Below are 14048 nucleotides of genomic sequence, written 5' to 3'. Positions count from 1 at the left end.
TTCAATTTTACTAGTTAAAAAAAAGTAAATTGTAAATATCGAAAAGAAAATTCTTCAACATTTATGGTCTTAAACTCTGAAATGTTGCGATGGAAGGTATCTTTCATGATTCTAGATTTCAAGAAGTTAACAACCTGAAAAAATGCCATCTTTTTAACATGGAAAGGAGTCAAACAGATGAATAATACATCAATCATCTTGCGCCTAAGTGTTATATAAATGTTCAAAAAATTTAGAAGTAACATGAACTGCACTGTTTCTGTATTTATGCAAGGCAAAAGTATGCTTTAAAATGAATGGGTACAAAGACGGTTGCATTTGAAGAGAAACAATGAAAAAATCTTTAGGAAACTCTCGTAAGATATCGACTAAGAGCATATAAAAATCCTACCAATAATTATGTGTGAATTATACTTAACGTATTGGTATATGATCAAAATTAAGTTATAAGTCATTTTTAAAGTATTTTTTGTTGTCACATTACATTATTTTTGCATTATAACAATTTGACCTAAATTTGGTCGAAAAGTCATGTGAGTTTAAAAAGTGTGTTGAGCTGTAAATTTTCATAAGAGCTGTTGATATACTATAAAAGGACAAATTTGAGATATAAATTTCCGTAAAAGTATCAGGAAATAGAAAACTACTCATAAATACATGTTGTATGGTGATAAGGAAATATATATTTTAGAAAAAGGAAAACAAAAAGTTCCTCTTTATCTAAAACATACATCACTTAGATCACATGACTTAAATGATCATTGCATCACAGGATGGCGGTTCTTAGATTGATTGATTGATTGATTGTATACTGTTTAACGTCCCTCTGCAGAATATTTCACTGATATGGAGACGTCACCATTGCCGGTGAAGGGCTGCAAATTTAGGCCTATGCTCGGCACTTATGGCCTTTGAGCAGGGAGGGTTCTTTATCGTGCCACACCTGCTGTGACACGGGGCCTCGGTTTATACGGTCTCATCAGAAGGACCGCCCTATTTAGTCGCCTTTTACGACAAGCAAGAGGGTACTAAGGACCTATTCTAACCCGGATCCCCACGGTTCTTAGATATTATATAGCATGCACTGACTAATAAGAATGTGATTTGCATTAGAGACTGAATGAAGTCAATTTTTATGTAGTTGTGTATTAGTACTACATGCATATTTTGTACTAAAGATAAGCAGATGAGGATAAACAGATATTGTCCGAGAAGGTAGGCGTAATATGTTTCAACAGATATTTTCCTACATGGTAAAGTAAAGTTTTTTTTCATGTTCATATTTTCCAAAACAAAGAACTATATGCGGTATATTGCATATATTTGCCCCCACAAAATTCAAATTTTGAAAACTTCCTGAAATGTGCTGAATTCAATAAATTGTATGAGAAATATAAATTAACAGAAAATATTATAGTGTCAAAGCAGTGTATTCACAATTTTGTTTTTATGACGTCACAAACTAGTCCGATTTTATATCCTTTTTCAGAAAGAGGACAAAATAGACAAAATTTCAATAGTCTAGTCAAATTATCAAATTTTCCATCAAAATGTGAACTAATTGCAACAGTTTCAAAATTTAGTTTTAATCAATCTATGATATGATCTGAATATATAACAAAAAGTTTAGAAAAATTTATACATGGGAAAAATGAAAAATTGGGGTCCTTATTGGGACGTATTGTGTTCACTCTGATTAAGTGTTAAACGAACAATGTAAAGTAGAGACTTCTATACTGGTTTAAAAAAAAACAAGTAAGTAGAGAATAAAACTTAACTGAATATACTGAATTGGACAAATATTAAACATTGGTTACTATATGTGTTGGTTGCCATGGAAACAGTATAAATTGAGAATATCACCTACTTTTGAACAATGAACCTTTAAAAACACGAATACAGTCACTACATTAGTTTACACACATACTCAAAATGCATTCTTTTGCCATAAATCTTCAAATAAATTATTTAGAAGATTTATATAAAAAGTTGGTAACCATGGATACATTATAAATTAATTTTACATGAAAAATTTCGGTATTCAGCAATGCTAAGTATAGCACAAATATACTCAATCACCAAAAGTTAAGAAACGATAAAAATGTTTTAATTCATATGAAAGGTAATATCCGAAAATAATTAGGAGCAGATTTAGAGGGGTCAGGGGACATCCCCCAATAAGAATTTTTATATGAAAAGGTTGCAGAAAATGACCCCCCCCCCAAAAAAAAAAAAAAAAAACTGAATCCCTCATGTATCTGCAAGGTTTTCCCCGTATATGAAGAAAATTGACATGTGTGAAGATCTCATAGAACTCCATTCCTCCCCGAAATAGATTTATATGTTTTTATTCTGGATTAGGTAGGTTGTTATTTTTTTTTTTTTTTGTAAAAAAATATTCTGAAATCTGAATTTTTTTTTTACGCACAGCAAAGCTGTTCCCCATAGATTACATTGTAGTTGTGTTTTCTTCCCTTCAGAAAATTTTATTTCAGCACGTGACACCAGTTTTGAGTCCCTGCAATATGATTGGTTGGTAACTTGTATAAAATGCTCAGAAATAAAAAAAAATACTCTGTTTACATCAGTATCATAAAATGCTTGTACACTATAATGAGTATGATGGTTCTTGCTTGATCAGAACTTGAACCCACCCTATACCCGGGTACCCTACAGGGTATTTCTTTTCATGAGTTTAATAAAAGTGCTATCTTACTTATATCAAGTGGATCAATGTATTTCTTTTTACCCTCCATATAAGGAAACCACGCCCTCCGGTGTGTTAAGAACATATCAACATGCTGTCAATGTTGCTTCATGGATGGTGATATTCCAAAAAATATTTCAAGATTTTTTCAGTGTACTTACACCCTCAACTACATTCAATAATATGAAGATAAGATACGTTTTAGGATAAAATCTGAAATTGTTATCCCTTGAAAATGATCATTGTTGACCAAGATGTAGCCGAATCAACAGTTATTAAATTGCATCGAGTACAAAATATCGTGAAATGTGCATGCAAAGGTTCTGCGCAGTTAATAATTATTATATTGTTACCCTTCTTAAATCTTAATGTATTTCAAACCGTTGCTATTTAATGTTACTTGAAGAGGGGGGGGGCAGTTGAAAGCACACAGTAGATTATTTTATTCTTATTGATAAAAATAAAATCTAAGGTCAAATTAAAGCACTTACACAAATGGAATGAAGTAAAAGAGAGAAATCCAAGTATTTGTTTCAAGGAAGAATTAAATGTTAAACTCTTGGTAGATACTGGTAGTCAATTTTTACTTGTTCAAATTCATATGTAAAAGTATCATTGTTATATTTTCCCCAAATATTTTTTTCCTAACAGTAATAGAAATTATAAGACTTTGGCTTTAATCTAGGAAATCACCCGCATTGTGCAGTGGTTAGAGCATCTGCTCTAGAGTTGCAAAGTAAGGAGTCGATCCTTACGTCGCGGGTTCGAATCCCACTGTGGGATGTGGAGACCGGTCGGACAAGACCGTATAAACTGAGGTCCCGTGTCGCAGTAGGCACTGGCGCGAAAAAGATCCCTCAATGCTTAATGGCTCTAAGTGCTGAGTATAGAACAAAATGTGCAGCTCTCCACTGGCATGGGATGGCGTCTCCATATGCATGAAAAATTCTCGAGAGGGACGTTAAACAATATACAATTATAGTAGAAAGATTCACGCCCATCTACTTTTCTTTTTTCAATGTTGCTCTTATTAAGAAGTGACTTTGAAAGTGTTCCAAATTGTTCACATTCTAAAGCATGCTCATGGAAACGCTGTTATCACCAGTCCCCATAAAAATGTAAAATGGAGCTTCAATAAGTGCCGCATCAGGCATTTTACTATTGCAAAAATGACCATATGATCTACAAGGAGAAGTTAAGTTTTCAAAAATGGGTTTAAAATATTTTGTTAAAAAATTATATTGAGAATCTTAAAAAAGAGCATTTAAGCATTTAATTCTATCTAAACGATGCCATTTGAATTATTTCCATTACTATAAACATAATGCAGCTTTTGTACATGTATAGATGCATGGTGCAGTCTTTATAGAGAAAAAGGTCAATAGCAATTGGCTATTTATATAAGGTTTGCTACTCTTTACAAAAGCAATAAGCAGTAAATCTGGAGAGCAAAAAACTGTTTGAATCACACAGTTCAAATTTAAGTTCCGGAGATGCCTGAATTGAATTAAATATTTGATTTTTTTTAAACCTTGAGACCTTCAAATCAAATCCTGTTCATGTGATTCCATAAATTCTGTACTCTTTATTTCAAAATGATAAATTTCTATAAATTTTCTAGATATTTAACCAAAATATATTCTGTGATGATGCAATTGTAACAACTCTGATATACATTGTACATGTACTTGTCTGATAAGCTTCCTTGCAGAATTCTTTAGAAAAGGCTGTTTTGACTTATTTTGTATACAAACTGTGATCCATACTTTTTTTGTTTCTTGTGTATAAATTCCAAACTACTTGGGTATAAATATCCATTAGGTGCTGACAAATAAAATGAAAGTAAACACATTCACATTTAGGAATTTCACATACATGTATATTGTGAATACAAAGACCGTTCCATACTTTTTTGTTTACATCAATGGTAATTGCAACCATTATACAGCTGTTACACATGTGTAGATAATATATTTGGCCGGTGTGGAAGTCAAAACTTCACTTCTTTGAAAATCAAAATATATAATTTTTTTGATTTAGTTTTGATTGCATAACAAACTACAGGTTAAAACAACAACTTTTAATGCTAATTGGCTATATTGTTTACAGGCTGTCTGTCATAGAAAGCTCATGTAGAAAAAGTATGGTGTGCAAATGGGTAATTCTAAATTCATATTGATCCCTAATTTTAATCTTTCGATTTCCCAACTTTCCCATGAGTGAATTTTTCTAAACTTTTTATATGTGAGTTACTAATAGCTTATCTACAAATCTGCATTAAAATATAAACTGTTGCAATTAGTTCTCATTTTTCAGTAGAATGACTAGACTACAACAATTTTAGCTTTGAAATTTATAGAGCGCAAGTTTGTTCAGGAAAAATATTGACATATTTCATTGATGTTATCATTCTACACATTATATCAAAATATTGATCCTGCACACACATACGCTCGGTGACTTTTACTCAAAATACCGACGAAATATGTACATTTTTCTGTAAAATTCATAAAAAAACTGAAATTTACGTTATGTTTGTGACGTCATTACGTACATATGGCGTCATTACTTATGAAAATATTCAGTGCTTTGAAGTCAGCATATACTCCCCTGTTTAAGAACTAGATTAAATATATATCCATCAAAGTTTGATTGGGGGGGGGGGGGGGGGCAAATATTGATTATTACCGAACAAAGTTCTTTATATAGATAGATGTACAAGAAAAAAAGTCCAAGCTGTCACGGTTAAGATGCTGCTAGTGATTTAAGTTTGAAAGATTTAAGACCAAGGTTGTTTCTATAAGACAGTACATGTGTATGTTGAGATATATAGGATTAAAGTTGTTTCCTAGACAATACATGTGTATGATTACGAAATGGTCAGATAAAGTCTTTTAAAGGGTTGTTCTATACATTGATAAATCTAAGATATTGTGTCAGCAGAAAGTCTATTTCTGTGCAAGCTTACTGATATGATACAAGTTTAGGCATAATAATTAAGAAATAACCAACGATGTTTAAAGTTCTTCCGGAATTGAACTTAGTTGGTCACGTGATAAAATCCTGTGACGCCCGAAGGGATTCTCAGTAGACTGATAACGTACTGACTAAGTTAATTTTCAAGTAATTATTTTAACATTGTCGTTTATTACTTATATTTACATTTGAGACAAATAAATTCCGAGTAAAACTGCATTTATTACACAAACGGGCCGCTGTGTTGCTATGTTGTGACTCACAGTGACCTAAAAGGTGTTTGGTCTTAAAAGTTCACCTCGCTTCACCATTTGAATGTTTACATTCATACTTAGCAGTTCAGTTTAAGAGGTATCTATTTAAAGTGAAAAAAAAAAAAACAATGATCGGTGTTAGGAATAATTTTACTATTTCAAGACTTCTTAATATGTTTGAAATCAAAAGCAGTGGTATCAACTGTTTTGTTTACATAACTCTAAAGGAATTTCGGGTTGAAAAGGTAAGTGCGGTAATTGTTTCATATGCTCAATAAGTTTTAATGTTCGCCATACACCATGCAGACACTCGTTCAATGTTCACAATACATATATATGAATGTTTAATTTTTTTCATTTTACTGTAAAATGACATATTTTTGTAGGGTGAAAGTTTCTAAGTTTGAGAAAAAAATCTTGGTTTGTGGGGACTTGATTTCGTTAATGGAAAATGTTTAAGCAGTATATTATGTATATATTAAATTTTACCTTTCGTAGTGGTCATAAATTCGTGGGTCTCTCCTTGCCTCAAAAACAATGAAAATTTAATCCCCACGAAATTTAGTGATTTCACAGTATATTAAAAGGAAGAAACATTCTACGCCTTCTTTTTTCGATGAACGCTCATTTTAGCTTCTAATGCAAGTAATCGTTGAAATACATCAAACGTTTTTTTCCCCTAAACTGATTTATCTTTGTACATGTGTATAAAATTAAAAAATGTTGCTGGTTTATCTATGCAAGAAAACAACATATACATGTAAGGAAACATTATCATACACTTATATATAATTAAGACCTTTGACATGGAATAAAAATAACTTTCTGTATAGAATATTATAATTAGGTATAATAATATCTCTTTGATCAGAAATTATTTGCTTTTTTAACTTTCCTTTATCGTTTTTGGTTTTAATTGGTTTTTTTTAATTATTTCAGTGCGCTCAGAGGTGCTCGAAAGGAATCGTGTTTTTACATCACTGTGTTTTATAACAATACTATCTTTTGTTATGATCCTGTTTCTGATTCCAAGTACAGAACGTCCTTTACTTACCTTCTTCACTACATTAGATACACATGACTCGACAATCAACAATACAAATATGACAAATAAAGTATTCAGTGACTCACTTCCAAGGTTGTATCGCACACATTGGTTTCAAGCTGAGGAATACTATGTAGATCAGCTGCGGTATTACGATAGTACACAATGCTCCATACCGGAATGTGTTTTAGAAACAAATGTTTTCAATGCTGATATCGTGTTATTCAGTCACAGACGTATTCCTAAAAAAGTAATTAAGAAAGAAAAAGGACAAATCTGGGTGTTTAACACGGCAGAAAGCCCGTATCACACTAAAAGACCAAACAAAGAATGGATGAAACATTTTGATATATTCATGTCGTATATGGAGGAATCGGATATCTATGTACCATTCTACGGTAAGCTGCAACAAATACAAGAACCCGTCATCACAAACTACACTGGAATACTCAGCAGGAAAATTAAAGACGCCGTGTGGGTTTCAAGCCATTGTCCAACTCCTTCAAGAAGAGAAAAATTAGTTGAAGACCTAAGTAAATACTTAAAAGTGGATACATTTGGCAAATGTGGAACTAAAAAATGTGGCAAGCACTATGATAATTTGAAGGGGTGCCAGGACATATTCGAAAGAGACTACAAATTTTTTTTTTATTTTGAGAATTCACTCTGCAAAGGTTATACAACAGAAAAACTGTTTTCACTTTTTTAAACCGTGCTCACGTAATACCTGTTATTAACGGACCAAAGGACGCCGGTCAATATCTTCCTAAAGGAACCTATATTAACAGTCAGGATTTTCCTACTGTCAGACTTTTAGCCAAAGAATTGATCAGAATAGGTTCTAATGAAACGGAATACATAAGCTACTTAATGGAGAAGGACAAATTCATTCCACAATCTTTTCGAAAAACTGTGTTTGATGCTCAGTGTGATTTATGTAAATATGTAAGGGACGTTTATAACGGGAAAAAGACGAGGAGAAATAAATCCTGGCTCAATGTTTTAAATCCAGATGTATACTGTAAAAGCACAAATATTCGTGGGGGGTTAAATTTCGTTTATTTCGTTGTTAACAAATTCAACGAAATTAAATCCAACACGAAATTTTAACCGACTTTATATTGAATAGGGTTAGTTTAAAACAACGAAATTAAATGCACACGAATTTTTTTTTTCATGACAAAACAACGAAATTTTATACCCACGAAAATTTGTGCTTCTACAGTATTGCACGAAAGGCAGATAAGGAATAGAAAATATCAATGTTGTAAATTATATTCTGAAATATTTATAGTTAAACATTGCAAAAATAAAAATAAGCGAGTGAAAAGGAATTTGAAACAGGAAGTAAAATAATGTATTAAAAATGGATAAAGAACTCAAAAAAAATCATTAGACAATATAATATTGCCTTGTAATTGTCTCCTTAATGTTTTTTTTATATAATACTAGTAAACGGTTATATTCTTTATATAATTCACGTAGTGTTTGTTCACGTGTATTGAAATTATAAATAAGTAAGAGTCTACGGACAATTGTTAGTTGAACAGACCTGAACATTATCGACGAAAGAATCAAAAACGCCTTGGGTGAATTAAAACCTTAAACGACGTAAGAAGCAATTTATAGTGACTACTGTATAATCCAACACCTGTCCAATCCATCACACTTTGAATCCTGACGTTAAATGTCTTTCCCATTTTACAATTTTTCATGTTTTATACACTTTGCAATCCAAGCCTCTGTCTATTCCAACACAAAATTCGTATCCCAGTACATGTTAGATAAGACAGGTTTCACTAAACTACATTCTATGAAGCCTAATGAAAATCATCGAAAAATAAATGAAATTGATAATTTTATGAATAAAGAAAAACCCAGATACCAACCCCATGGGTGTCGTCGTTTGCGATCTTGTTTTGATCCTATTTTTTGGATTAAAAACGCCGTTTTAACTTATGTTTTCTTATTCCAAAATCATTTCAATTTCAATGAAACATATGGAGAAAAACAGCAGTATTCAAGATTAAAAGTCAATAAATCAATACAAAACAGAAGCCGAGCAAACACAGACCTCCAAACATCAGAGGTGGGATCAGGTGTCATGGAGCAAACGGCGGGTGTGACCGGGCCGCAGGGGATGCTCATTCCTCCATGACCCCTGATCCCACCTCTGATGTTTCAGAGTTCCGTTTTTGCTCTGATCCTACTTTGTATTGTTTTACTGACTTTGATATTGAATACTGCTCGTTATTTCCGTATCCTTCATATCTTTGTTGAAACCCCTTTGTGGATATACATGTATATCTATGTATCTCTGCTACAATTTTAAATATATAGTATTTCAATCTGACTCTGTTGACAAGGAAAAATGAAAAAAAGTTTTTTTTTTAAAAAAAAAAAAGCTTAGTCAAGAATGTCCATCAATCTGATGCATGCGTCACATGAATTATATGTCAGTGTGCCAATAAAATAGTTTCCTCAAAAAAGCATAAAAATGGTGTTGGAAGACACTTGTGTAGAATGTACAATGTAATACTTGTGTTTGTACGATCTAAGTTGTTCAAAACATTAATTTGTAGAATAAAGATTTACAGTTTATGTAATATATACAAATGTATGCAGTATCTTGTTTAGTTGAGTTAACTGAATGGTGGAATCAAGATTTGATTGCCTTTAAGGTAGGATTCTTCTCATATTTGTTGTATTTAAAAATTGAAGAAATTTTCACAGAATCAAGAGGACAATATCAAGTGTCAATATAAATGTAAGTGATGATATCAGTGAGATTAAATTTGACCGTTTAATATTAGAGGCAAGGTCAGATCAAGGTCATTACCTTTTACCTGGACATTAAGAATAAAAAAAATACTGTTTCCAATCATTCGATCCCTACTTTTAATTCAAAAGATTAAATGTTTTTCTTTTTGCATAAAAAGATACAACCATATAGGGCATATAAAATGATATTACCAAATTGACATAGATAATTCAAATAAATTGGATGTTTGCTAATCCAAATTTCCATTACTTTCCTTAAATTTTTAGGATATGTTAGCTATTTTTATGTGCTTCCTTTATTTAACTTTTTCTCATTTTTATATATAGCAAAGTTGTCACATAAAGGTATAAAATGATACAAAAACTAAAAGTTTTGATCGTTTACTTAGAGAGAAATAACACTTTTTACAGATTTTTGGCTCAAATCTGCACTTAGATATGAAGCATTTAAAAGCCAACATAGTTCTAGTATGTGTGAAAAGTCTTATTTATTTGATATATTTTGAAACTTTAGTCTTTTATATAATTAATTTAACTTACATTTGAAAATTTTGTCTAGTCTTTGATTGCGTAAAAATTATTTCAATGATCTATAATAATTTTGAGAAGCAGAAAAGAAGATATTTTCATACGCCACCATTCCGCCAAAAATATAGTCCCTGTTAGTTTTCAAACGCAGTTTACCATTTCTATTTTAAAGTTGCACAATTGAGACGAGAAGATAAAAATATGGTCTTTTAAATCTCTTACACCTATATATATAAGACGTATAAACAAATACACTTTGAATATTTCATCTAGTCAGAAACTAGAAAAGAATCCTACCTTAATTCATGACTTAGAGATATATTACATACAAAAGAATGTATTTAAAAGTATTAGTCAGGTTTGTAAATTTATTTTGTACTAATTCTGTTTCAGTAAAGAAAAGCAAGAAAAATTCTTAAGTTCACATTAAGTAAAAAAATTGCTACGATTTTTGAACTTTTTTTTACAAAGTCTGTAATCATTACAATTTGTTTAATTGGAATTATGAACTTTCTGAATAAATACAATATTTATTATATACATTTTAATTTGATTTTTAGAGTCCCTAAATATTTATGTTTAGTGTTAAAAAGTAAAAAATGACAATAAAATAAGCCACTCTATGCCTAAATAAACAATTTCAAAAACTATTTATAAGAAAAAAAGACACTGCATAGAACAGATACCAAACATGTAGGTTCAAATATAACTAAAGATAAGAGAAGAGCATTTGATGAAAATAATTATGTTGGTGTCATTTTGGTAGACATATAGAAGTGATAGCCTCAATCCTGATCTTACCCTGCTCAGTTTAAAATCTTATGGTTAAATGTGTATAGATATTCCAGATAAAAAGTCATATAAACAATCAAAATAGGAGCAGTGCAAACACGGACCTCTAAAACATCAGAGGTGGGATCCGGTTCCATGGAGGAGTAAGTATTCCCTGCCCACCCCTTACACCCATCATGTGTTCCTTGTCATGATCGGGAAATAACGGGACAAAAATCTGTGGACGACTTAGTTTGAAAATAATGGCCTAACAAGCACTAGGAAAAAGGTCAGTCAGCATTGTCTTTCTACAATATGATTCTTGCAAAAGCAATGCGTCAAAATTTGTCACTATATCAGCTTTCTACTTGAAATATTCCTTAAAGATCCATATTATGGTAAATTATTTAAAATCTTCATAAATAATGTTTGCTACTTCATACTTTCATTTTTAATAAACATTTTGACCTTTTGAGTTTGACCCACTTTTTTTTCAAAATAATCTTGGTCTTAATTTTTGAGGAGTTAGAACTAGGGCTTTTATATTTCACAAATGTATTCCTTGTAACAAGTCCTTCCTTGAAGTACAAACCCTTTTGCAAGAACCTTATACTTTGGGTCTTTGTTTACTTCATTTATGTGATGTTGAATAGAAATTTCTTCCCCGTCTTCTTTATTTTTACCATCACCATTACCATTTCCAGTAGCCATAATCAACGATTTTCTAAAACTAATGACTACTTATTTTATACAATATATACGTAACGACTGCACAGGTATGATAATATGATTGGGCAGTCCCTTCCAATATTGACCTAGCAGCAAAACATGTATATGTTTATCTAACAATAAAAACTATGGTACAATTTATATAAAACAGGAATATTTTCTGTGATTGGGTCTGTTCTACCAACAGAGACCTGACTAAGAATAATGCACCAATAAAACAAATAACAGTTTCTAACTAAACATTATGATGAATTGATAAAAATGTATTCAATCAGTCATTCAAGCAGAATTTACATACCTTCAATCAATACATTTTCCTGACTTCTGGGTTATATCACAGGTTGCCAGCCAAATATAGAGCGTAATCTGGCCATACTGCTGTACAAGATCCGCTAAGTTTTTCTTCAGCCACGGATAGAAATCTGCAAAACGAGCTGATGGGGCTCGTAACATTAAGCTTGTTAAGTTTTTGACTTAAGTTGGGCGTAAGTACGGTTTAGGCACAATCTTAGGGCCTGTCTAAGTACTCCTCAAGTAAGTCTTAAGACCAATTCTCTGTAATCACCAAAGTATTTTGGCACTCATAGTTACAGATTTAAATTTTCATATCATAAGTTGATACAGGTGTGTGAGTGGTTATAGAATATAAAAATAGTTTTTGAATTGTAAACTTGGTTGCCATAGAAACGGGATACAAACTTTCTCATTTTTGTAAATCATGGAAATCTGTACTTTTCATGAAAAACAATGTTTAGAAATGAACAGAAATATTAAAATTCCTGTTTATTGTTGTTATTTAATACTAGAGATTCAAACAACAATGTTTAAAGTTCAATTTTAATTTTACACTCGTAAGTGATCATGTTATGCTTTGCAAAATGTCAAAAATATAGCAAATTTATAGTTTTTTAAGACTTAAAACAAAAAAATGCAGCCATCTACAAATTAAGCAATAATAAAACATTAAAGGCTGATATTTGATTATATTTAAACAATTAAAAAATTGGTGGGCAAATGATCTGGTTGAAGAAATTCAAAGGTGAATATTCATTTTTTTCTGCATTTTGAAGCATTTTTTGCTTCCAAATTTCTTCCCTTTGATTGCTCTCTAGCGTTTGGAGATACAATATGTAGGCACTTGTAGTGGTAAATAAATGTTTTGGTGAGACAACTTATCAAAGTGGGTCCGGAGTGAGGATTGGCAGTGTGGAAGAAGGAAAAAGGCCGGATATAATACACAAGAAGACAAGAGGTAATTATAAATATTACAAATACTGAGTATGTATACTTTTTCTCCATTTTATTGGCTTGCATGCATGTAACCCGATATCCCTCTGCTATGAAAATTGTGACACCTGAGGGGGCCTCTGCCCTGACTCTCCCTGTTACATATCACAATAGAAAATTACATAAAAATACATTTTGATGGCAGACCATGAAGACATACAACCGGTCAGACACAATCTTTTTATATAACCAGGTCCAATACACCCAATTGCTTTTAACTAAGTAGATAGCTATAGGCCTATATTTCAAAGCAACTCTTTATATTTTTTTTCTTTTTATTAAAAAAAGACGAAAAATCGCAAGTAAGTGACTACACATGTATTAACATTTATACTAAGGAGGTTTTAAAAACGATTCAATGCAGAGATAATTTGAAATTTTTTTGGAGATGGGGAGGTTCAGCAGGTTTGAAAAAAATGTCAAAATGGGATAATTATAATAGCTGGTGTGAAATATATCCTAAATGAAATGCATGTTCATGTTCTTCGTCGCCCTATAACTATAGTCCTGCTAGACACCTTATTATAGGTGACGTAAATATAGGCAATAATAAGGACCTAAGATCACTTATTTTAAAAGGTCCTAGATATAGGGAACCCCGACCGTTCAACTGGTGTCGGAATTTCATAAATATTATGGATTCTGTTGAAAATTACGCCAGACGATGGGCCAGATATGAAAAAGAAGACATTGACACCTTGTCAGAATGGATTAAATGTATCAGATCCATGTTAAAGTCACGTATTAAAAGATTGAGGGGCAAAATGAAAACCATCTATCCTTCTGTGTTCAATAAACCAGAAGTGAAAAAAGAATTAGATAGATTACACGATCAATACGTACTGGTTCCTGCCGACAAAGCAGGTAACAACATTGTCTTCGTTTGTAAGGCTCATTATATAAATTGCATTCTAGAAGAACTTGGATTTAATTCTACTAGTGGTAATCCTACTTATACATATACTTCTCT

The 14048-nt window shown here is 31.6% G+C and overlaps 1 pseudogene; it reads left to right on the top strand.

Annotated features, from left to right (window-relative positions):
* Positions 1 to 1099: 1099 nt before the first annotated feature.
* Positions 1100 to 8003, top strand: LOC134232229 (alpha-(1,3)-fucosyltransferase C-like; annotated as a pseudogene).
* The last annotated feature ends 6045 nt before the right edge of the window (positions 8004 to 14048 follow it).

The sequence above is a fragment of the Saccostrea cucullata genome, unplaced genomic scaffold, assembly GCF_032062105.1.
Source record: "Saccostrea cucullata isolate Sc308-1 unplaced genomic scaffold, CSIRO_AGI_Scuc_v1 ctg408, whole genome shotgun sequence".
NCBI lineage: Eukaryota > Metazoa > Mollusca > Bivalvia > Ostreida > Ostreidae > Saccostrea > Saccostrea cuccullata.
This window is presented reverse-complemented; position numbering and strand designations above follow the sequence as displayed.